Source organism: Manis pentadactyla, chromosome 2, assembly GCF_030020395.1.
Source record: "Manis pentadactyla isolate mManPen7 chromosome 2, mManPen7.hap1, whole genome shotgun sequence".
Taxonomy (NCBI): domain Eukaryota; kingdom Metazoa; phylum Chordata; class Mammalia; order Pholidota; family Manidae; genus Manis; species Manis pentadactyla.
Window position 1 is genome coordinate 208,225,327 of NC_080020.1, and position 25,800 is coordinate 208,251,126.

Genomic DNA, 25,800 nt, shown 5'->3' on the forward strand with positions numbered 1-25,800 from the left:
GAAACAAATCTGTTGATCATGATTTCTTTGGGAAGGAAAATGTCTTTCAAGTTCTAAACAATTTTGCAAACAACTTTCACAACTTAGTGTATTCATAAATGGTGGTCTGACTATAGTCTCTTCAAATTGATATATATCCAGCTTTCTACCTTTCCACGTCACTCACACATGGAGAGTAATTCAAGCAGAAGCTTTAAGCTTCTCTATTTAGTGTCATACTAAGGTTAAATGATTGTCTAGTCTCTGCTCACATTTTTTTTCTGGGGCATAAAAACAGAAAGCAAACTAGCATTTGTGGATATACTGCAGGAAATGGTATAGGAACACATTTTTAAAAATTCATTTAGTTCTAAAGTGTGATAAATTATTTTCAAATAACAGCTTGAATCATGTTTGTCCTTTTTGCACTATTTTGCCCCTACTCTTAGCAGCAAAGGAGTTAACAAAACATTTATTCTTATCTACACAATATTCTTTCAGTAAACCTTGTAAAATGCTCATTAAAAGTCTCACATGTTTAGAAACAACAGTGCATTAATAGGAATGCGATTAAGTGCTTATTGCTTTGTCATTTAAAGTAAGTTAACCAGATGGCAGGAAATCCTCCAAAAGAGATTTTAAACAATTGAGATTTAATTAATATGCACCAGTTAACTCACTAAATATATAGCAAGCAGCTCATTAAACTTAAGGTAAATACTTATTTGAGATGAATTGTATATTCCTTTCTACATTTATCTTCATTTTGCTTGACTGGTCATGTATGTAGTAAGTGGTGATTTTGATAGGTAAAACATTTTAAAGTACAAATGTTCTGTACTTGTCATATTTTTTTTCTCCAGTGCCACAATGGGTCTCAATATTATCTTCACAGAAAGTGCAGAATTCAGTGACTATGTAATAATGTAACAATAACTAAAACAATTTTAACTTTCTATTTAAACTTGAATATTAGATTAAATGTGCTTAACAGAAGCAAATAGCAGTTCTTTTTCCATCTGCTATTTATTAGTACCCTAACATGGATCACACAATAATACTTTCAGTTAACTTTAAATATTATCAAATTTCCTTCTTAATGCCTCTGGGCTACTTATAACAAAATTCAGGCATATACCTTTGCTAAAGAATAATTATCCCTTACCTGTGAGATCATCATCCTTGTCCTTTGATTAAAATGAACATGGATTAGAGACAGAGTAGAAAAATACAGGTTTAATCAGATGTATCACTCAGGGTCCTATGACCAATTAATATGAAGTAGATCTTGCAGCCAGGGCACTTGACAACCATGAAGTAAGCCTGCCTATTTCTATAACTCAAAACTTTCATTGTTTATTTTTTGCATTTTAATGAGCTCAAGTTACAAAGTTTATGTATGCTAATGAAGTTATTTTCAGTTTAAAAATAGGTTGTTATAAATATACTTTATATAAGCTTCATAGTAACCACAATGTAAAACCCTGTAGTAATAACACAAAGTATTATAACTGAGTCAAAGCATACCATGACAAAAAGTCAGTAAATCACAAAAGACAGAAAAATAACAAGCAAGAAACAAAGTATCTACAAAACAGAAAACAACTGTTAACAAAGGAGAATAGTAAGTCCTTACCTATCAGTAATTACTTTAAGCATAAATGAATTAAATTCTCCAATCAAAAGACAGAATGGTTGAATGGATTTAAAAAACAAGATCTAACTAATGCTGCCTACAAAAGACTCACTATAGCTTTAAAGACACCATCTAAGTGTGAAGGAATGAAAAAGATATTTCAAGCAAATGGTAACCAAATCAGGTAACTATGCTTATATCAAACAAAATAGACTTTAAGTTAAAAATTGTCCAAAGAGACAATTAAGATCATTATGTAATTATAAAGGGGTCACTCCATCAAGAAGATAAAGTAATTGTAAATAATCATGCACTGAACTTGGACCTAAATATATAAAGCAAATACTAACAGAACTAAAAGGGAAAATAAATAGCAACACAATAATAATTGAGGACTTCAATGCCCCAATCCCAAAAATGGATAGGTCATCCAGACAGAGAATCAACACAAAACAGAGATTTGAACAACACAATAGACAAAATAGACCTAACAGACATATATATATATATATATATATATATATATATATATATATATATATATATAAATGAAACTTGAGGTCATTATGCTGACTGAAATAAGTCTGCCAGAGTAAGACAAATACTATATGATCTCACTTATATGTAGAATATAAAAAACTCAAACTCATAGAAATAAAGAACAAATTGCTGGCTACTAGCTACTCTAAAATACAGAAACATTGTAAGAGACATGTGTCTTAGCAAGTGCTCTAGATAACAGAGATGATTTAGAAATATCATGGGTGGAGCCAGAATAGTCAATGCCCTCCTACTTATTTTCCTATGGCCTGGACTTAATTTTGCTACCACTAGCATTTTAGTAGAGTTTCATTTCATTAAATATATTAAAGTCCTAGAGCTGAAGTGCAGTGCTCCTGTCCTTTTTCTATTCAGGGACATGCACATAAAATTTAAGTCTCCTACCATCCTAAAAATGTTTAACTAGCATATTTGAGGTAATCTCTATAACATTTAAACTTTCTTAAAGATTAAGTGAAAGCAACAAGAATTCTCTAAGCACTCTATCTAATGTTCTGAGGTATTTAAATAAACAGAAACCATAAACACCTCTTTAGCTCACAACGTGTAAGTAGGAGAAGTTGTGTTGGCATGATGCAGCAGGAGGTTTCTTCAAGGTGGTAGATAATCAAGAATTAGTTAGCATTATAATGGCGCATAAAGGTATGATCTAGAATCCAGGGATACTAAGCACATTAAAACACCTACCTGACATGCTCAGTTTACAGAAGCAAGATAAGAACAAGGTTGTAAGATACAGTGAAATCTTCAGTGGTGGCCTATCTACCTGGAAGAACAGTTGACTGAATCCTGGAATTGTCGTGCCTATAATGCTTCCACGTATTCATTCTACAGGTTACTGACTTTACAAAATTATACTCGATATGGTTCTGCTATAATTCACTACTGAATTCTAAGACACAAAACAACCAGAGAATAAGATATTAGAAAAATCTATTGCAATGAATATATGAAATAAACTCTGCATTGGTAAGCAAATAATGAAAACATAATTCTCTCAGTTTCAGCACTTTAATAGATCAAATTAAATTATCTATAAAACCTCACTCTTAGATGAAATAGTTTTACCTTATTTCTTAAACATTCTATGTTAAATTTTGAAACTCTAAAAAATCATTTTAAATAGAGGATCATCATTTACTACATAAAGAGTCATCAATTTTAAGTAACCAGTTCTACAGACATTGAAATACTTTTTAATTAAAAAAGAAAACTCTATTGCATATGTGTTCTGAAAAGGGTGATATTACCAACCTAATTCAAGCTTTTATTCTGTTTCTCAAAAGTTTCATCTCTAGAAAAATACCATTTCTGAAAATTCACATTACAGGATCAACTATGATTGATATTTTTAATATATACTTTGTGAAATGATACTCTCATTTCTAAGAATTTAGCCTGAGCATGACAAATTTAAAGAATTTAGAAATTATGTTAATACTCCTTAGACATTTGAGAGCTATAAACTAATTTATTGAATTAGATTTTAAAATTGTACAACATAATTTGATATACTATTCATATTCTTGGTCCTATGGTGACATGATGTTATTTAGAAGCAATTAAAAGGTAAGAGAATGGCAGTTTTTCAGGTTATTTTCTCTAATGTCTGAAAACATGAAGGACCCTCCCAAGACAAAAAATATATCAGTATACTATTTTATGAACTGAACCAAAATCCTTTTAATTAAATCCATTTTGATGGTTTTTAAATTAAAAATCACATCCTCATTTTTAAATATTTAGTCTTGTCTTTGTTAAAGTTCAAAGTTTGGGATAAAAATACAACTTTAATTAGTAGTAAATACTAATAGCCATAGAAATAGCAGCCACAATGGTAATAGCAAGTGTTTATGTATTGTTCTGCAATTTAAAAATTGCTTTCTATTGTAATATTTTGTTTAAGTTATTATAAAATGTATGTGGGGATAATCTCAAGTGTTGTGCTAGTGTTTCGAATACTAGAAGGTCTTTGTGCATTGTCCTTTGAGCAAGAAAACCAGCAATGTCTGGTCTTGTAGCCCACAAAGTTGTAGGTCTTGATGAGTAATCAGTATGCACTGGACCACACATCCTCAGAAAAAAGTATGGCTGCATAACCATTAGCAGATATGTGTGTGTGGTATACATTCCACAAACAGGTAACATGTATGATAAAACTGTTTTACTACCACCTTATTTGAATAAGAATTTTTCAAGTGCACACTGGCACCTATTAAAGTGTAAAACTACTGTTCAGATCCTGAGCCTGTAAATTATTCTGATACGAAATCATTATGACAGGTAGCATCCTCTCCATGTTGTCAAAGAAGGGAAATATCTCTCTGTCCCTGTCTGTCTGCCTATCTATCTATCTATCTATCTATCTATCTATCTATCTATCTATCTATCTATCATCTATTTATCTATCTGTCTATCTATCTATCTAATCTATCATCTATCACCTACCTACCTTCTACCTATCTATCATCTCAGAGAAAACCCTGAAAAGCCTAATATAGTATATACTTCCCCAGGGAGAACAGGTTTAGCCTGACCATGACCACTTTCAACTCTGCCTCTCTGTTGTCAAATTTCTTGTGTGTTTCAAACAGTGTTCTCTATGAGAAACTGTGTTACCATGTCCATGAGAAAACTGGTTTTGAGGATTCACTGATGTGCTAAATTCACCCAGTTTACTAAGAAACCTGAGCAAAATAGAATGAGGAGAGTTGCCTTTTGTAAAACGTTGATTAATTTGACTGCCTAGGGTCTTAATTCAGAAGCAATTTTTCGTTACCACAGCAACTAAGTGACAGACTGCATCAATTGAACAATATTCTGTTTTTTAAAATGAGGACTAAGTTGAGTCCTTACAAAATGAAAAAGGAAAAACAATCTAATTTTTAAGAATGTCATTCTCAGCTGCTTATTTTAAATATCTTATAGTGAGAAAGGGGAGTTATTGCACAATTTAACATATTCAAAAGGGTCTCATTTTTTTTTTTTTCTCATTTTTTTTAAGTAGAAACTTCCTCTATTTTCTTAGTTGGCTCAACTTATTTTTTTATTAGCTGTTCAACTGTTTATTTAATTTGATTTGCTATATATCTTAGTTAACTAGTAACTTAGTTTAATTGTTAATTTATCATTAAGAAACAGAAGCAAAAATAGAATCTAATGATTACGGTTTTCCTGCTTGAGGAATGGCTAATCAATCTTATCTTATACAAGAAAACTGCCCTTCAAAAGGCCCTCCTCCTCGATAGCTGTTTCAGTCAGTTAGGAACATGAGTATTCTGTAGGTTTAACCACTTCCACAAGCTGGAAGGAATTAATAGGTGTTATCAGCAATGTTCTCAGAGCTCTTTAGAAGCAGGACAGCCAAACAGATCATTAATTATCTTGATCTAAAATGGGTCAGGAGCTAAAGGCTTCGGTGGCACAGGAACAGGAAATACGATTTCACGGAGTACTCATTGTGCAAGTTAAAGACTAAGCAAATGTTGGGGAACGCTGAGAACAGAAGCTCTACAGCCTGGCACCTAGTCATCCTCCACACAGAGAAATGGTAGGGTAGCAATCCCAGGAGAGTGTTAAGGGATGGAGGGGAGAAAGAGTAAGAAGTCCCTTTACCCCAGGGACCATCCTTAGGCCAAACCCACTAACTTCCTGATTTTAAAGGTTTCTATTCCCTGATCTAATTGCCCATATTACAATATTTGCAATACTATTCCCCAGGCTGACTTTCCGTGTGGTGTCCCAGTACCTGGCATGGAATAGTGGCTCAGAAAGTAAGTGTTTAATCAGTCCCTCAAAAAAATCAACCTATGTGAAAGGAATGAAAGGAGCAACACTTTGCTGTTTCCTTCTCTCCACTTGGAGGAAGAAAGAGGAGTAGAGGGAACAATGGGGAACTTTTCAGAGACGACTTTGAGGATCCTGGATTCAAAATCTTGAGAATCCAGGAGGTGTCAACTAAACAAGTCTCTCCTCTGCACTGCCAGAAAGCCTCCTAACTACAGAAATTTATGGAAGTTTAAGTGGATTTTGAGGGTGCAGGTGAATTCTGTGTCTTTGATTTTACACGTATATTCATATACATATATCTACATACACACACATAAATACACACGTCCATTCACACACACCTTAGATGAATTATGACTATAATTTACTTTTGAATTGCTTAATTTGGGGACAGTTGACATAAACTGTAAATATGTAGAGTGTAAACTTGATGAGAAACAATTACTACAATCAAGAGAGTTAACTTACCTAACATAACCTGCAGTTTCCTTGTGTCCTTTTATCATTCCTGCCTATTGCTCTTCCCATCCCTCTATCCCCAGACAATAACTAATATATTTTCCATCATAGAAATTAATTTGAATTTTCTACATATTTTGTAAAATAAGTCACATAGTTTATAATCTGTCTTCCTTATATTCCTGTATAATTAGTTTGAGATTCATTCATGGTGTTGTGAACATCATTAAAGGTTATTTATTTATTTTGCTGAGGAATACTCCATACACTTTGTTTATCCTTTTACCTTTTAATGGAGTTTTGAGTTATTTTCAGTTTTGAGCTACTAGGTATAAAGCTACTCTGAATATTCATATACAAATCTTTGTATACTCATTTGCTTTCTTTTCTCTTTGACAAACACCTAGGAATGGAATGGTTGTGGCATGGGGTAGGTGTACAGTGAACTTCATAAGAAACTGTCAAACTGTTTTACCATTTTATATTTCAATCAGCAGTGCATTAAAGTTGCAGTAGATCCTAATCAATAATGAGTATGATTAGTATTTTAAATTCTGAAGATAGTCTATTGGTTAATTTTTCTCATTTGCTTATACAAACAAAAATGAGAAGCATTGTGTTTACCTTGATTTTTCAAAAGTTTTCTTGGTCTTGTAAGATTTTAGGCAGATCTTTTAGTTTCCTATGTCATAACCTTGATAATAGTTCAAGTTCTGACCCCACACTTACTCATGATGTGAGATTTCTGTTATGTATGTGACATTCAGTCTTTGCTAGAGCAACTTTGAAAGTGGGAAATTCAAACTTTAAAAATCAGACTATTTTAGAGGCCTAACTGTATGAATGTTTTTATGTCTTCTCTGAAACTAAAATTTTTACCTTGACTTTGTGCTCTGATTCTATTTCTGTCCTCCAAGCAGCATGATATAAATATTCTTCATGACACTTTGAGATCTTTGAAGACACCACTACTTTTTCCACTTAATTTTTAAGTTTAAAAGTCCTATTTGTCTTGAATCATTTCTGTAGATATCTGCCCCTGAATAATTGAAAATTTATTGTCGCCACATACTGTGATATCCAGAACTAGAATCAGTGGTCCAGAACTAATATGAATTCTATGAAATGTGATAGGACTAATACATTTCTAGATCTCACCCCTACATTTGAATTAGCTTACTCTAAGATGTAGTTATTAAAAATAAAAATAAATGTCTTTAAGAGTTTATTGATTTTTTAAGCAGCTCCATCCAATGTATGACTTAGAATATCATTGATCAACTAAGATGTATTAATTTTTCTTTAATATAAACTACATATTAATTATCTTTGAAACTATAGTTCTATAATTATTTTTTACTCAAACTCATCATTTAACATTTGCCCCTCTAAAATTTATCGTATATTTGAGGATCATGTGTTCACATCAGATTATCAAAATGCAGGACACTTTGAATCATTCCTTTTCCAGCCAACATTTGAGACAAGCCTTCACCCTTAGTTTTGAGCTATTTTCTGTATTTTCTAAGTCTTTATTCACAATATGTACACACCAAATAGAAAGTATACAATGTGAATTTGGTCCTGCACTTTTTTCAGTAACTATTGTTTTGGCGAGGATTCTATTAATTGATTAGGTATAACTGTAAAACTAACTATAAAATCTACATGTAATATTATCCAGCCCACATTTTTAATTTAGGCCGTAAATAAATCATGAAATATTTTTCCAAATACATTCATAAAATGTATATATTACATACAGTTTTCCCAAATTATCTTTTAAAAAAGAAGCACAGTTGATGTTAAAAATTCCTGTTTTTCATATTGGCTTATATATTTTTAAAATGTTCACATGAACAATAAACAAAATTTATTTCAACTGATTTTTCAAGACCAAAATTAGATACTTTTGTTCTCATTACTAATTCCTGCGAACAAGTGTGGTAATTCAACCATTTGATAATTTATAATATTCCCTATGGATTTCCATTAAATACAAATAATATAGCCTGCTTGATAATTTGTGCTTCATCTCTCCTGATTGTGTTCTCCCAAAGTGAAAGAATATTTTTCTTGGTTCATTATTTCACTCATGTCCTCATCATGGTAATTGATAGATAATATTTGATAAATGTTTAAATACTTTGTTTTCGCAAGAGGAATGGTCTAAGACCTTTTCGTGGTAATAAAATTTGGTTTGTGGCTTTGGAACTCAAATTCCGTCACTTCTAGAAAACTGAGAAATGACTACCAATCCTGTAATTGTCTAACAGTTTCCTTTTTCTATAATTTTTTTTTTTGGTATCATTAATCTACAATTACATGAAGAACATTATGTTTACTAGGCTCCCCCCCTCAACAAGTCCCCCCCCCCATACCCCTTCACAGTCACTGTCTATCTGCGTAGTAAGATGCTGTAAAATCACTACTTGTCTTCTCTGTGTTTCACAGCCCTCCCCGTGCCCCCCACGCACTATACATGCTAGTCGTAATGCCCTCTTTCTTTTTCCCCGCCCTTATCCCTCCCTTCCCACCTGTCCTCCCCGGTCCCTTTCCCTTTGGTAACTGTTAGTCCATTCTTGGGTTCTGTGATTCTGCTGCTGTTTTGTTCCTTCAGTTTTCCTTTGTTCTTATACTCCACATATGAGTGAAATCATTTGGTACTTGTCTTTCTCCGCCTGGCTTATTTCACTGAGCATAATACCCTCTAGCTCCATCCATGTTGTTCTGAATGCTAGGATCTGTTTTTTTTCTTATGGCTGAGTGATATTCCATTATGTATATGTACCACATCTTCTTTATCCATTCATCTGCTGATGGACATTTAGGTTGCTTCCATATCTTGGCTATTGTAAATAGTGCAACGATAAACATAGGGGCGCATCTGTCTTTTTCGAACTGGAGTGCTGCATTCTTAGGACAAATTCCTAGAAGTGGAATTCCTGGGTCAAATGGTATTTCTATTCTGAGCATTCTGAGGAACCTCCATACTGCTTTCCACAATGGTTGAACTAATTTACATTCCCACCAGCCGTATAGGAGGGTTCCCCTTTCTCCACAACATCACCAACATTTGTTGTTGTTTATCTTTTCAATGATGGCGATCCTTACTGGTGTGAAGTGATATCTCATTGTAGTTTTAATTTGTACTTCTCTGATGATTACCGATGTGGAGCACCTTTTCATGTGCCTGTTGGCCATATGGATTTCTTCTTTAGAGAACTGTCTATTCAGCTCTTCTAACCATTTTTAAATTGGATTATTTGCTTTTTGTTTGTTGAGGTGTGAGAGCTCTTTATATATTTTGGATGTCAATCCTTTATCAGATCTGTCATTTATGAATATATTCTCCCATACTGTAGGATACCTTTTTGTTCTACTGATGGTGTCCTTTGCTGTACAGAAGCTTTTTAGCTTGATATAGTCCCACTTGTTCATTTTTGCCTTTGTTTCCCTCGCCTGGCGAGTTATGTGCATGAAGAAGTCACTCATGTTTATATCCATTAGATTTTTGCCTATGTTTTTTCTAAGAGTTTTATGGTTTCATTACTTACATTCAGGTCTTTGATCCATTTTGAATTTACTTTTGTGTATGGGATTAGACATTGATCCAGTTTCATTCTCTTACATGTAGCTGTCCAGTTTTGCCAGCACTATCTGTTGAAGAGACTGTCATTTCCCCATTGTATGTCCATGGCTCCTTTATCATATATTAATTGGCCATATATGTTTGGGTTAATGTCTGGAGTCTCTACTCTGTTCCACTGGTCTGTGGCTCTGTTCTTATGCCAGTACCAAATTGCCTTGATTACTGTGGCTTTGTAGTGGAGCTTGAAGTTAGGGAGCAAGATTCCACCCCCCCCCCCACTTTATTCTTCCTTCTCAGGATTGCTTTGGCTATTCGGGGTCTTTGGTGTTTCCATATGAATTTTTGAACTATTTGTTCCAGTTCATTGAAGAATGCTGTTGGTAATTTGATAGGGATTGCATAGAATCTGTAGATTGCTTTGGGCAGGATGGCCATTTTAATGATATGAATTCTTCCTAGCCAGGAGCATGGGATGAATTTCCATTTGTTAGCGACCTCTTTAGTTTCTCCTAAGAGTGTCTTGTAGTTTTCAGGGTATAGGTCTTTCACTTCCTCGGTTAGGTTTATTCCTAGGTATTTTATTCTTTTTGATGCTATTGTGAATGGAATTGTTTTCCTGATTTCTCTCTCAATTAGTCCATTGTTAGTGCATAGGAAAGCCACCGACTTCTGTGTGTTAATTTTGTATTCTGCAACTTTGCTGAATTCCAATATTACTTCTAATAGTTTTGCAGTGGAATCCTTAGGGATTTTTATGTACAGTATCATGTCATCTGCAAATAGTGACAGTTTGACTTCTTCTTTACCAATCTGGATTCCTTGTATTTCTTTGTTTTGTCTGATTGCCATGGCTAGGACCTCCAGTACCACATTGAATAACAGTCGGGAGAGTGGGCATCCCTGTCTTGTTCCCGATCTCAGAGGAAAAGCTTTCAGCATCTTGCTGTTCAGTATGATGTTAGCTGTGGGTTTATCATATATGGCCTTTATTATGTTGAGATACTTGCCCTCTATGCCCATTTTGTTGAGAGTTTTTATCATGAATGGATGTTGAATTTCGTCGAATGCTTTTTCAGCATCTATGGAGATGATCGTGTGGTTTTTGTCTTTCTTTTTGTTTATGTGGTGGATAATGTTGATGGATTTTCGATTGTTGTATCATCCTTGCATCCCTGGGATGAATCCCACTTGGTCATGGTGTGTGATCCTTTTGATATATTTTTGAATTCGGTTTGCTAATATTTTATTGAGTATTTTTGCATCTATGTTCATCAGGGATATTGGTCTGTAATTTTCTTTTTTGGTGGGGTCTTTGCCTGGTTTTGGTATTAGGGTGATGTTGGCTTCCTAGAATGAGTTTGGGAGTATTCCCTCTTCTTCTATTTTTTGGAAAACTTTAAGGAGAATGGGTATTATGTCTTCTCTGTATGTCTGATAAAATTCCAAGGTAAATCCATCTGGCCCAGGGGTTTTGTTCTTGGGTAGTTTTTTGATTACCACTTCAATTTCTTTGCTGATAATTGGTTTGTTTAGATTTTGTGTTTCTTCCTTGGTCAGTCTTGGAAGGTTGTATTTTTCTAGGAAGTTGTCCATTTCTTCTAGGTTTTCCAGCTTCTTAGCATATAGGTTTTCATAGTAGTCTCTAATAATTCTTTGTATTTCTGTTGGGTCCATCATGATGTTTCCTTTCTCATTTCTGATTCTGTTGATGTGTGTTGATTCTCTTTTTCTCTTATTAAGTATGGCTAGAGGCTTATCTATTTTGTTTATTTTCTCAAAGGACCAGCTCTTGGTTTCATTGATTTTTTCTATTGTTTTATTCTTCTCAATTTTATTTATTTCTTCTCTGATCTTTATTATGTCCCTCCTTCTGCTGACTTTAGGCCTCATTTGTTCTTCTTTTTCCAATTTTGATAATTGTGACATTAGACTATTCATTTGGGTTTGTTCTTCCTTCTTTAAATATGCCTGGATTGCCATATACTTTACCCTTAAGACTGCTTTTGCTGCGTCCCACAGAAGTTGGGGCTTTGTGTTGTTGTTGTCATTTGTTTCCATATATTGCTGGATCTCCATTTTAATTTGGTCGTTGATCCATTGATTTTTTAGGAGCATGTTGTTAAGCCTCCATGTGTTTGTGAGCCTTTTTGCTTTCTTTCTACAGTTTATTTCTAGTTTTATGCCTTTGTGGTCTGAAAAGTTGGTTGGTAGGATTTCAATCTTTTGGAATTTACTGAGGCTCTTTTTGTGGCCCGTATGTAGTCTATTCTGGAGAATGTTCCATGTGCACTTGAGAAGAATGTGTATCCTGTTGCTTTTGGATGTAGAGTTCTGTAGATATCTATTAGGTCCATCTGTTCTAGTGTGTTGTTCAGTGCCTCTGTGTCCTTACTTATTTTCTGTCTGGTGGATCTGTCCTTTGGAGTGAGTTGTGTGTTAAAGTCTCCCAAAATGAATGCATTGCATTCTATTTCCTCCTTTAGTTCTGTTAGTATTTGTTTCACATATATTGGTGCTCCTGTATTGGGTGCCTATATGTTTATAATGGTTATATCCTCTTGTTGGACTGAGCCCTTTATCATTATGTAATGTCCTTCTTTATCTCTTGTTACTTTCTTTGTTTTGAAGTCTATTTTGTCTGATACTAGAATTGCAACACCTGCTTTTTTTCTCTCTGTTGTTTCCATGAAATATATTTTTCCATCCCTTGACTTTTAATCTGTACATGTCTTTTGGTTTGAGGTGAGTCTCTTGTAAGCAGCATATGGATGGATTTTGCTTTTTTATCCATTCTATTACTCTGTGTCTTTTGATTGGTGCATTCAGTCCATTTACATTTAGGGTGATTATTGAAAGGTATGTACTTATTGCCATTGCAGGCTTTAAATTCGTAGTTACCAAAGGTTCAAGGTTAGCTTGTTTACTACCTTACTGTCTAACTTATCTTGCTTATTGAGCTATTATAAACACAGTCTGATGATTATTTCTCTCCCTTCTTATTCCTCCTCCTCCATTCTTCATATGTTGGGTGTTTTGTTCTGTGCTGTCTTTAGGAGTGCTCCCATCTAGAGCAGTCCCTGTAGGATGCCCTGTAGAGGTGGTTTGTGGGAGGCTAATTCCCTCAACTTTTGCTTGTCTGGGAATTGTTTAATCCCTCCTTCATATTTAAATGATAATTGTGCTGGATAGAGTATCCTTGGTTCAAGGCCCTTCTGTTTCATTGCATTGAATATATCATGCCATTCTCTTCTGGCCTGTAGGGTTTCTGTTGAGAAGTCTGATGATAGCCTGATGGGTTTTCCTTTGTAGGTGACCTTTTTTCTCTCTCTGGCTGCCTTTATTACTCTGTCCTTGTCCTTGATCTTTGTCATTTTAATTATTATGTGTCTTAGTGTTGTCCTCTTTGGGTCCCATCTCTCAGGAGTCCTGTGTGCCTCCATAGTCTGAGCAACTATTTCCTCCCCCCCCTTTGGGGAAGTTCTCAGCAATTATTTCTTCAAAGACACTTTCTATCCCTTTTTCTCTCTCTTCTTCTACTGGTAGCCCTATAATGCAGATATTGTTCCTTTTGGATTGGTCACACAGTTCTCTTAATATTGTTTCATTCCTGGAGATCCTTTTATCTCTCTCTATGTCAGCTTCTATGCGTTCCTATTCTCTGGTTTCTATTCCATCAAGGGCCTCTTGCATCTTATCCATTCTGCTTATAAATCCTTCCAGAGTTTGTTTCACTTCTGTAATCTCCCTCCAGACGTCATCCCTTAGCTCATGCATATTTCTCTGCAGCTCTGTCAGCATGTTTATGATTTTTATTTTGAATTCTTTTTTAGGGAGACTGCTTAGGTCTGTCTCTGCAGATCCTCTCTCAGGTGTTGTCTGAACTATCTTGGACTGGACTAAAATTTTTGCCTTTTCGTGGTGATAGCGGTGGCTGCAGGCAGGTTGCGAGTGTGTCAGCTGGGAGAAGAAAATCCTTTCCTGCTTGCTGGATGCCTTGGCCTTCTCCGTTACCTGTGTTGGTTACCCGCACTCCTGGAACGTCCACCGGGTTAGTCCCCTAAGCTGCTGTGGGTGGAGTGTCTGTCAGAGCAGCACGGAGCCCTGCAAGGAGTGGCAGGCATGCCAAGTGTGCTCCTCCGTGATAGCGGCGCCCCTGCCGGGCAGCTGTGTACCAGCAGCGGCCTTCAGGTCTGGCCTGGGCGGCTGTGCATTGGGCTGGGATTCTGGTCGGCTGCTGGGAGCGCACCTGCTCCCTCTGGCTCTGCTGCAGGTGTACACAGGGCTCTCCCGTGTGGGCCTCTACCGTGCTCCTCTGGCTCCACTGCCACCGGTGCACGCTAGCCGCACCTGGGCTGTTTGGTTGCCACTGCTGTGGGCTCACACAAGCCTCTTCTGGTCCCCTCTGGCACCGTTGGCACATGCAATCTGCTCTCTGTCCCTTCCGGCGCCAGCGCCCCTGGCACACGCTGGCACTCTCCCGCTACTGGGCCGGTGTGTCGGTGTCCGTGCCAGTTGGAGGAATGACTGGCAGGCTTCTTAGGGCCATGAGGGGCTTCAGAGCTGCGCTGCCTCCCCGGAGTTTAGGGTACCTAAGGTTCCCCGGGATTCCCAGCTGCTGACTAAGTGTGCCAGGATGACTTCGTCCATTATGGGGTCCCTGTCTCTTTAAGACTTGCAGAAAGCACTCGCTTTTCTTTTGTCTCAGGGGCGCCAGTTGCGGGGACCTGCCCACAGGTTTTGCTTTTCTGTTTCTGTAATATCCAGCCCCTCCACTGCACCTTGTGTCTGCGTTCCGGGTGCGGATTTCTAGAGCTGGTTGTTTAGCAGTCCTGGGCTTTCACTCCCTTCCCGTTCTGACTCCTTTCTTCCTGCCGGGTTCTGGGGTGGGGGAGCATTCGGGTCCCGCCTGGCCGTGGCTTGTATTTTACCCCCTTCATGTGATGTTGAGTTCTCACAGATATAGATGTATCCTGGCTGTTGTACTGTATCCACTGGTGTCTCTTTTAGGAATGCACAGATCTTCTTTCTCTATATGATCGCTTTATATTAATTCCAACTGTTCCAAATTGTGTACTATCATTTCCTTTCTCTTGCCTTTAACAAAGCAGAGGAAACTTATTGACATGAGTAAAATTTGGGAGTGAGACTATGCATTCTTTTTATTACTTCTTACACTACTTCTGAAGTTCTATTTTGAGAATACTGAAACAATAGATAGATCTTATGCATGTAGGAATAGGAAGTATAATTAACCACTGTCACTTTGTATGGGAGGGCTGGCATTCCTCTCTGTCTTGACCCTTAAGCTTTTAAAAATAGTCAGCATGCTTTTTTTCCCCAAAATGAATTTCTTGTGAGTAAAAATGATTTATTTTTATTCTACTATCTGTTCCACATGATTATTCAAGCATTTATGCTATCTGTGATGATATTTTATAAGCAAATATGTTCTGCACACTTTTTGTATGAGGGCATTTTGAAAAATATCACCATCTCTCTAATCCCTTTATAAGTATTCCCTTGATAATAGAAGAATTCAGTGCTAAAGGGGTAACGTAATTGTATAATTAGTTGAAAATAATATTTTTAACTATAATATGCTTTAGACATAAGCATATTTTATAAAAAAGCATTTTAATTAAACTAAATAGAAAATAACAGCTATTATTTTTATAATAGTTTCAGATTAATGAATTATGTATAAATAATAAGTACTCTTTTCTTGACAAAAGACAGAAAATCCTAAAAGATTAAATGTTTGGTATTGCTTTGCATAAAATATGTCCCAGGCTGTTTTAAAGGGTTCATCTTAATTGTACTGCTTCATCCCCCCAGTGTAGGTAAATGTTTGTTTTGTGTTAATTAAGAAGTCATTTAAACATCTGCCTTTATTTTATGGACTGCCTTTAAAGTGTAAAATGTGTTTTTCTCATGAGAGCACTTTATGTTCCCAAGTGGCAACTTTAAAATAAAGTGTCTTTTTAAGATATAAAGTCTAATGTGCAAAGGTTTTACCATCTGCTCTATGTAGTTGTACTTGTGAGCTAATTGTTTGATTAGAAACAACAATTGCATAGAAAATGTCTTCACTCTAAAGAAAAGTACAAATAGTATACTGTCTGATTTTTTCCTTTTTAAAATTTTTTTATTGGGGTATAGTTGATATACAGTATTATATTGCTTTCAAGCATACAACACAGTGATTCAACTTTATATATAATATTAAATCCTCACCCCAAATAATGTAGTTACTGTCTTTCAACATAGAAAGATGTTATAGAACTATTGACTATATTCTCTAGGCTGTGTTTTCATCTTCATGACTAATTTATATCATGAAGATTTTGTGCCTCTTTATCCCCCTCACATATTTCACCAAAGCCACCCCAAGCCCTCCCCCATGCTAGCCACTACTCACTTCTCAGTGTCTTTGCCTCTGTTGCTGTTTTGTTCATTTGTTTTCAGTTTCCCCATAGAAGTGAAATCATATAATATTTGTCTTTCTCTGCCTGGGTAATTTCACTTAGCATAATATTTTAAGTCCATCCGAGTTGTCACAAATGTCACAATTTCTTTCTTTTTTATGGCTGAATAATATTGCACATATATGTGCCATATTGTCCTTATCCATTCATCTATTGATGGACACCTTGGTTGCTTCCATATCTTGGCTATTTTAAATAATGCAGAAATAAATATAGAGGTGCATATATCTTTTTGAGTCAGAATTTTGGTTTTTTTGGGGTAAATTCCTAGAATTGGAATTACTGAGTCATGTGATATGTCTAGTTTTAGTTTTTTTTGAGGAACCTCAGTACTGCTTTTCACAGGGCTGGACCAATTTACATTCCTACCAACAATATAAGAGCATTCTGTTTTCTCTATATCATCCTCAACACTTGTCCTGAGGTGATATCTCATTGTGGTTTTAATTTGCATTTACCTGATGATTAGTGATGTGAAACATCTTTTCCTGTGCCGGTTGACCATCTTTATTTCTTCTTAGGAAAAATGTCTATTCAATAGGTACTCCACCTATTTTTTAACTGGGTTATTTGGGCTTTTTGGTGCTGAGTCATATGAGGTCTTCATATATTTTTGATGTTAACCTCTTATTGGATGTATCATTTTCAAATATATTCTCTCATATTGTAGGTTGCCTTTTTCTTTTGTTTATGGTGTCATTCACTATACAGAAGCGTTTTAGTTTGATGTAGTCCTACTTGTTTATTTTTGCTTTTGTTTCCCTTGCCTGGGGAAACAATTACTCGTTTGTGTTAATCAGATTTTTGCCTATGTTTTCTTCTATGAGTTTTATGGTTTCATATCTTCTATTTAGGTCTTAATCCATTTTGAGTCCATTTTGAGTTCTATTTCAGTATTAGATAGTAATCCAATTTCATTCTCTTGAATGTAGCTGTCCAGTTGTCCCAACACCATTTATTGAAGAGCCTGTCTTTTATCCATGCTATATTCATGGCTCCTTTGTCATATATTACTTGACATATATGTATGGTGTACTGTACTGTTTTGATTACTGTAGTTTTATAGTATAACTTGAAATCAGGGAGTTTGATATCCCCAGCTTTGTTCTTCTTAAGATTGGGGTCTTTTGTGCTTCCATATAAATTTTAGGATTATTTGTTCTAGTTCATTGAAAAATGCCATTGGTATTTTGATAGAGATTGCACTGAATCTGTAAATTGCTTTGGGCAGTATGACCATTTTGATAATATTGATTCTTCCAATCCATGAGTATGGGATAGATATCCATTTCTTTGTGTCTTCTTCAGTTTCTTTTGTCGGTGTGTGGGCCTTTCACCTCCTTGGTTAGGCTTATTCCCAGGTGTTTTAGTTTTCTGATGCAATTGTAAGTGGAATTATTTTCTTGATTTCTCTTTCTGCTAGTTTGTTGTTTGTGTATAGGAATGCAACAGATTTCTATATAGTTATAGTTTTTTGGTGGAATCTTTAGAGTTTTCTATAAATAGCAGCATGTTGTATAGAAATAATGGCTGTTTTACATCTCCCTTACCAATTTGGATGCCTTTAATTTCCTTTCTGTCTAATTGCCATTGCTAGGACTTCCAGTACTATGTTGAATATAAGTGGTGATTATGGGTGTCCTTGTCTTGTCCCTGATCTTAGAGGAAAAGCTTTCAGCTTTTCATCATTAGTATGATGTTAGCTGTGGATTTGTTGTATATAGCCTTTACTATTTGAGGTATGTTCCCTCTGCACCCATTTTATTGAGAGTTTTTATCAGGAATGGATGTTGAATTTTGTTAAATGCTTTCTCAGCATCTATTGAGATGATTGTATGGTTTTTATCCTTCCTTTTATTAATGTGGTGTATCATATTGATTGATTTACAAATATTGTACCATCCTTGCATCCTTGGAGTAAATCCCACTTGGTCTTGATAGATGAACCTTTTGATTTGTTTTTTAATTCAGTTTGCTAATATTTTTTGAGGGCTTTTTCATCTATGTTCACCAGTGATATTGGTCTGTAGTTTTCTTTTTTCTGTATTGGCTTTGTCTGCTTTTGGTAGTAGAATGATGTTGGCCTCATAGAATGAGGTTGGAAGTATTCCCTCTTCTGTTTATTTTTTGAAATACTTATGGAAGAATAGGTACTAGCTCTTATTTAAAAGTTTGGTAGAATTCACCTGTGAAACTATCTGATCCTGGAATTTTATTTGTTATGAGTTTTTTTATTCAGTTAAATTTCATTCCTGGTAATTGGTCTGTTCAGATTTTCTGTTCTTCCTGGGTCAGTCTTAGAAGATTATACATGTTAGGAATATAGTATCTGCTTTTTTTTTTTTTTAGATAATTATTTTTTATTGAAGGATAGTTGACACACAGTATTACATTACATTAGTTTCAGGTGTACAAGACAGTGATTCAACATTTATATACATGATAATTCTAGGTACCAGCTATCACCATACCAAGTTGTTACAAAATTCTGACTATATTCCTTATGCTATACATTACATCCCGGCTACTTATTTATCTTACCATTGGAAGTGTGTACTTTTTTGTTTGTTTGTTTGTTTGTGAGGGAATCTCTCATATTTATTGATCAAATGGTTGTTAACAACAATAAAATTCTGCATAGGGTAGTCAATGGTCAATGCACAATCATTAATCCACCCCAAGCCTAATTTTCGTCAGTCTCCAATCTTCTGAGGCATAACAAACAAGTTCTTACATGGAGAACAAATTCTTACATAGTGAATAAGTTACATAGTGAACAGTACAAGGGCAGTCATCACAGAAACTTTTGGTTTTGCTCATGCATTATGAACTATAAACAGTCAGTCCAAATATGAATACTCATTTGATTTTTATACTTGATTTATATGTGGATACCACATTTCTCTCTTTATTATTATTCTTTTTAATAAAATGCTGAAGTGGTAGGTAGATACAAGATAAAGGTAGAAAACATAGTTTAGTGTTGTAAGAGAGCAAATGTAGATGATCAGGTGTGTGCCTGTAGACTATGTGTTAATCCAAGCTAGACAAAGGCAATAAAACATCCACGTATGCAGAAGATTTCTCTCAGAACAGGGGGGGTGAGGTTCTAAGCCTCACCTCTGTTGATCCCCAATTTCACACCTGATGACCCCCCTGCGACTGTGCCTGTCTTAGGTTGTTCCTCCCTTGAGGAATCTTACCCGTCTCTGGCTAACCAGTCATCTTCCGGGGCCATACAGGGAAATGTGAAGTTGGTAAGTGAGAGAGAAGCCTTATTGTTTGAAATGGTTAGCTTTTTATTTCTTTGCATATTTATGCCCTGTAGCTTCTATGCCCAGCATTTGTCTTGAGGTATCTTTACCACTTGGAAGAATTATGATACTCGGTAAATTTGATATGAGGCACGAATTCTATTTAAGGGTTGTAATTAGGAAGGAAGAAGAAAAGCTATAAAAGTAGCAGGCGGAAGAAAACATGGGAAGATTGATTATTTCTTTGACATATCTTCTTGTAGAGTAACTTCAGCATGTATAGGTTTTAAGCTACTACTTAAATTGTGCACACACATTAACACAATAGGAGTATAGTTACATAACCAAAGCATACCTGCAATTACCAGCCATCTCCAGTGAAACTAAGAAAACCAGTTAGGCACCTTAGGCATTTGTGAAAACTTATCTATGATATGGTGGACATTGTCCAACTGAACTTGAACAGTCTGAGAGAAATAAGACAAATTAAAACAACCCATTCCTGGGGACTGTTCACATCCCATATGTTCTTTTAACAGTAAATAGTCTGTAGTTGTTAGATTTTGGAGTGCTACAATTTGCACTTCTCCTAATTCTTGGTTGAGTTCCAACAGTATAGATCCAGTCAAATTTGTTGTTTTACTGTATGCACAGGCCAGCTTAGATATCTCCTTCTTCATTCCCATGGCAAGTCCAGGAACTGGTGGGATGAGTGCATCTACAGCTGTAGCACTGTGTGGATCTTTGTTGGGGTTTTTTGATGATCATCTTCTGGCATGAGTCTTCCAGAGAGTGCTGATGTTGGAAGTTCTTCTTCATATCGTATCTTAGTTCATTTTCAGGGTAGCCCAATTAGGCTTTGATCCTCTGTATAAACACAAACAGACCCTTTGCCTACTCTTTTATATGCCCTCTATACCCTTGTGTAGAACTCATTGGAGGTTATCACACAGGAACTGCCTTTTTTTTTTTCGGTATCACTAATCTACACTTACATGACGAATATTATGTTTACTAGGCTCCCCCTATACCAGGTCCCCCCTATAAACCCCTTTACAGTCACTGTCCATCAGCATAGCAAACTGTTGTAGAATCACTACTTGTCTTCTCTGTGTTGTACAGCCCTCCCCTTTCTCCCACCCCGCTATGGATGCTAATCTTAATACCCCTCTTTTTCTGCCCCCCCTTATCCCTCCCTACCCACCCATCCTCCCCAGTCCCTTTCCCTTTGGTACCTGTTAGTCCATTCTTGAGTTCTGTGATTCTGTTGCTGTTTTGTTCCTTCAGTTTTTCCTTTGTTCTTATATTCCACAGATGAGTGAAATCATTTGGTATTTCTCTTTCTCTGCTTGGCTTGTTTCACTGAGCATAATACCCTCCAGCTCCATCCATGTTGCTGCAAATGGTTGGATTTGCCCTTTTCTTATGGCTGAGTAGTATTCCATTGTGTATATGTACCACATCTTCTTTATCCATTCATCTATCGATGGACATTTAGGTTGCTTCCAATTCTTGGCTATTGTAAATAGTGCTGCGATAAACATAGGGGTGCACTGATCTTTCTCATACTTGATTGCTGCATTCTTAGGGTAAATTCCTAGGAGTGCAATTCCTGGGTCAAATGGTAAGTCTGTTTTGAGCATTTTGATGTACCTCCATACTGCTTTCCACAATGGTTGAACTAACTTACATTCCCACCTGCAGTGTAGGAGGGTTTCCCTTTCTCCACAGCCTCGCCAACATTTGTTGTTCTCTGTCTTTTGGATGGCAGCCATCCTTACTGGTGTGAGGTGATACCTCATTGTAGTTTTAATTTGCATTTCTCTGATAATTAGCGATGTGGAGCATCTTTTCATGTGTCTTTTGGCCATCTGTATTTCTTTTTTGGAGAACTATCTGTTCACTTCCTCTGCCCATTTTTTAATTGGGTTATTTGTTTTTTGTTTGTTGAGGCGTGTGAGCTCTTTATATATTCTGGACGTCAAGCCTTTATCGGATCTGTCATTTTCAAATATATTCTTCCATACTGTAGGGTTCCTTTTTGTTCTATTGATGGTGTCTTTTGCTGTACAGAAGCTTTTCAGCTTAATATAGTCCCACTTATTCATTTTTGCTGTTGTTTTCCTTGCCCAGGGAGATATGTTCAAGAAGAGGTCACTCATGTTTATGTCTAAGAGGTTTTTGCCTATGTTTTCTTCCAAGAGTTTAATGGTTTCATGACTTACATTCAGGTCTTTGATCCATTTTGAGTTTACTTTTGTATATGGGGTTAGACAATGGTCCAGTTTCATTCTCCTACATGTAGCTGTCCAGTTTTGCCAGCACCATCTGTTGAAGAGACTGTCATTTCGCCATTGTATGTCCATGGCTCCTTTATCAAATATTAATTGACCATATGTGTCTGGGTTAATGTCTGGATTCTCTAGTCTGTTCCATTGGTCTGTGCCTCTGCTCTTGTGCCAGTACCAAATTGTCTTGATTACTATGGCTTTATAGTAGAGCTTGAAGTTGGGGAGTGAGATCCCCCCTACTTTATTATTCTTTCTCAGGATTGCTTTGGCGATTTGGGTTCTTTGGTGTTTCCATATGAATTTTTGAATTATTTGTTCCAGTTCTTTGAAGAATGTAGCTGGTGGTTTCATAGGGATTGCATCAAATCTGTATATTGCTTTGGGCAGGATGGCCATTTTGACGATATTAATTCTTCCTAGCCACGAGCATGGGATGAGTTTCCATCTGTTAGTGTCCCCTTTAATTTCTCTTAAGAGTGACTTGTAGTTTTCAGAGTATAAGTCTTTCACTTCTTTGTTTAGGTTTATTTCTAGTTATTTTTTTTTATGCAATTGTGAATGGAATTGTTTTCCTGATTTCTCTTTCTGTTGGCCCATTTTTAGTGTATAGGAAAGCCACAGATTTCTGTGTGTTGATTTTGTTTCCTTCAACTCTGCTGTGTTCTGATATCAGTTCTAGTAGTTTTGGGGTGGAGTCTTTAGGGTTTTTTATGTACAGTATCATGTCATCTGCAAATAGTGACAGTTTAACTTCTTCTTTACCAATCTGGATTCCTTGTATTTCTTTGTTTTGTCTAATTGCTGTGGCTAGGACCTACAGTACTATGTTAAATAACAGTGGAGAGAGTGGCCATCCCTGTCTAGTTCCCGATCTCAGAGGAAATGGTTTCAGCTTCTCGCTGTTCAATATAATTTTGGCTGTGGGTTTTTCATAGATGGCCTTTATTATGTTGAGGTACTTGCCCTCTATTCCCATTTTGCTGAGAGTTTTTATCATGAATCGATGTTGAACTTTGTCAAATGCTTTTTCAGCATCTATGGAGATGATCATGTGGTTTTTGTCTTTCTTTTTCTTGATATGGTGGATGATGTTGATGGATTTTTGAATGTTGTACCATCCTTGCATTCCTGGGATGAGTCCCACTTGGTCATGGTGTATGATCCTTTTGATGTATATTTGAATTCGGTTAGCTAATATTTTGTTGAGTATTTTTGCTTCTACGTCCATCAGGGATATTGGTCTGTAGTTTTCTTGTTTGGTGGGGTCTTTGCCTGGTTTTGGTATTAGGGTGATGTTAGCTTCATAGAATGAGTTTGGGATTATCCCCTCCTCCTCTAGTTTTTGGAAAACTCTAAGGAGAATGGACATTATGTCTCCCCTGTATGTCTGATAAAATTCTGAGGTAAATCCATCTGGCCTGGGGGTTTTGTTCTTTGGTAGTTTTTTGATTACCACTTCAATTTCATTGCTGGTAGTTGGTCTGTTTAGATTTTCTGTTTTTTTCTGGGTCAATCGTGGAAGGTTGTATTTTTCTGAGAACTTGTCCATTTCTCCTAGGTTTCCCAGCTTGTTAACATATAGGTTTTCATAGTAGTCTCTAATAATTCTTTGTATTTCTGCGGGGTCCGTCGTGATATTTCCTTTCTCATTTCTGATACTGTTGATTTGTGTTGACTCTCTTTTCCTCTTAATAAGTCTGGCTAGAGGCTTATCTATTTTGTTTATTTTCTCGAAGAACCAGCACTTGGTTTCATTGATTTTTGCTATTGTTTTATTCTTCTCATTTTTATTTATTTCTTCTCTGATCTTTATTATGTCCCTCCTTCTGCTGACCTTAGGCCTCATTTGTTCTTCTTTTTACAGTTTCGATAGTTGTGACATTAGACCGTTCATTTGGGATTGCTCTTCCTTTTTTATATATGCTTGGATTGCTGTATACTTTCCTCTTAAGACTGCTTTTGCTGTGTCCCACAGAAGTTGGGGCTTAGTGTTGTTGTTGTCATTTGTTTCCATATATTGCTGGATCTCCATTTTGATTTGGTCATCGATCCATTGATTATTTAGGAGCATGTTGTTAAGCCTCCATGTGTTTGTGAGCGTCTTTGCTTTCTTTGTACAGCTTATTTCTAGTTTTATGCCTTTGTGGTCTGAAAAGTTGGTTGGTAGGATTTCAATCTTTTGGAATTTTCTGAGGCTCTTTTTGTGGCCTAGTATGTGGTCTATTCTGGAGAATGTTCCATGTGCACTTGAGAAGAATGTATATCCTGTTGCTTTTGGAAGAAGAGTTCTATAGATGTCTATTAGATCCATCTGCTCTACTGTGTTGTTCAGTGCTTCTGTGTCCTTACTTATTTTCTGCCTGGTGGATCTATCCTTTGGGGTGAGTGGTGTGTTGAAGTCTCCTAGAATGAATGCATTGCAGTCTATTTCCCCCTTTAGTTCTGTTAGTATTTGTTTCACATATGCTGGTGCTCCTGTGTTGGGTGCATATATATTTAGAATGGTTATATCCTCTGTTGGACTGAGCCCTTTATCATTATGTAGTGTCCTTCTTTATCTCTTGTTACTTTCTTTGTTTGAAGTCTATTGTGTCTGATATTAGTACTGCAACCCCTGCTTTCTTCTCACTGTTGTTTGCTTGAAATATGTTTTTCCATCCCTTGACTTTTAGTCTGTACATGTCTTTGGGTTTGAGATGAGTTTCTTGTAAGCAGCATATAGAAGGGTCTTGCTTTTTTATCCATTCTGTTACTCTGTGTCTTTTGATTGGTGCATTCAGCCCATTAACATTTAGGGTGACTATTGAAAGATATGTACTTATTGCCATTGCAGGCTTTAAATTAGTGGTTACCAAAGGTTCAAGTTTAGCCTCTTTAGTATCTTACTGCCTAACTTAGCTCACTTATTGAGCTGTTATATACACTGTCTGGAGATTCTTTTCATCTCTCCCTTCTTATTCCTCCTCCTCGATTCTTCATATGTTGGGTGTTTTGTGCTGTGCTCTTTCTAGGAGTGCTCCCATCTAGAGCAGTCCCTGTAAGATGTTCTTTAGAAGTGGTTTCTGGGAAGCAAATTCCCTCAGCTTTTGCTTGTCTGGGAATTGTTTAATCCCACCGTCATATTTGAATGATAGTCGTGCTGGATGCAGTATCCTTGGTTCAAGGCCCTTCTGTTTCATTGTATTAAATATATCATGCCATTCTCTTCTGGCCTGTAGGGTTTCTGTTGAGAAGTCTGATGTTAGCCTGATGCGTTTTCCTTTATAGGTGACCTTTCTCTCTCTAGTTGCCTTTAAAACTCTTTCCTTGTTCTTGATCTTTGCCATTTTAATTATTATGTGTCCTGGTGTTATCCTCCTTGGATCTTTTCTGTTGGGGGTTCTGTGTATTTCCGTGGTCTGTTCGATTATTTCCTCCCCCAGTTTGGGGAAGTTTTCAGCAATTATTTCTTCTAAGATACTTTCCATCTCTTTTCCTGTCTCTTCTTCTTCTGGAACCCCTATAATACGGATATTGTTCCTTTTGGATTGGTCACACAGTTCTCTTAACATTGTTTCATTCCTGGAGATCCTTTTATCTCTCTCTATGTCAGCTTCTATGCGTTCCTGTTCTCTGGTTTCAATTCCATCAATGGTCTCTTGCATCCTATCCATTCTGCTTATAAACCCTTCCAGAGTTTGTTTCATTTCTGCAATCTCCTTTCTGGCATCTGTGATCTCCCTCCGGACTTCATCCCATTTCTCTTGCATATTTC